Below are 298 nucleotides of genomic sequence, written 5' to 3' on the forward strand. Positions count from 1 at the left end.
ACAATAAAGAAGCGCTTGCTGGGAGGCAACCCAGTCATTAGCAGGTTATATGTTTTGTTTCTACAAGGGCAATTATCAAAACTGAAGGAATTCACAGAGTTACAGAAGGATTCAGTGCAAAAAGCAGAGAAAAAGAGTTTACTGGCGAAAAAACGCCAGTAAGGGGTACTTTGGGCGTTAAACACCAGTAAAGGTGCCATTTTGGGCGTTAAACGCCAGAATGGGCACCATTCTGGGAGTTTAACGCCAGGATGGCACAAGAGGGAAGATTTTGTTTTTAATGCAAATTTTTTTCAAG

This window comes from Arachis duranensis, chromosome 7, assembly GCF_000817695.3.
Source record: "Arachis duranensis cultivar V14167 chromosome 7, aradu.V14167.gnm2.J7QH, whole genome shotgun sequence".
Taxonomy (NCBI): Eukaryota; Viridiplantae; Streptophyta; class Magnoliopsida; order Fabales; family Fabaceae; genus Arachis; species Arachis duranensis.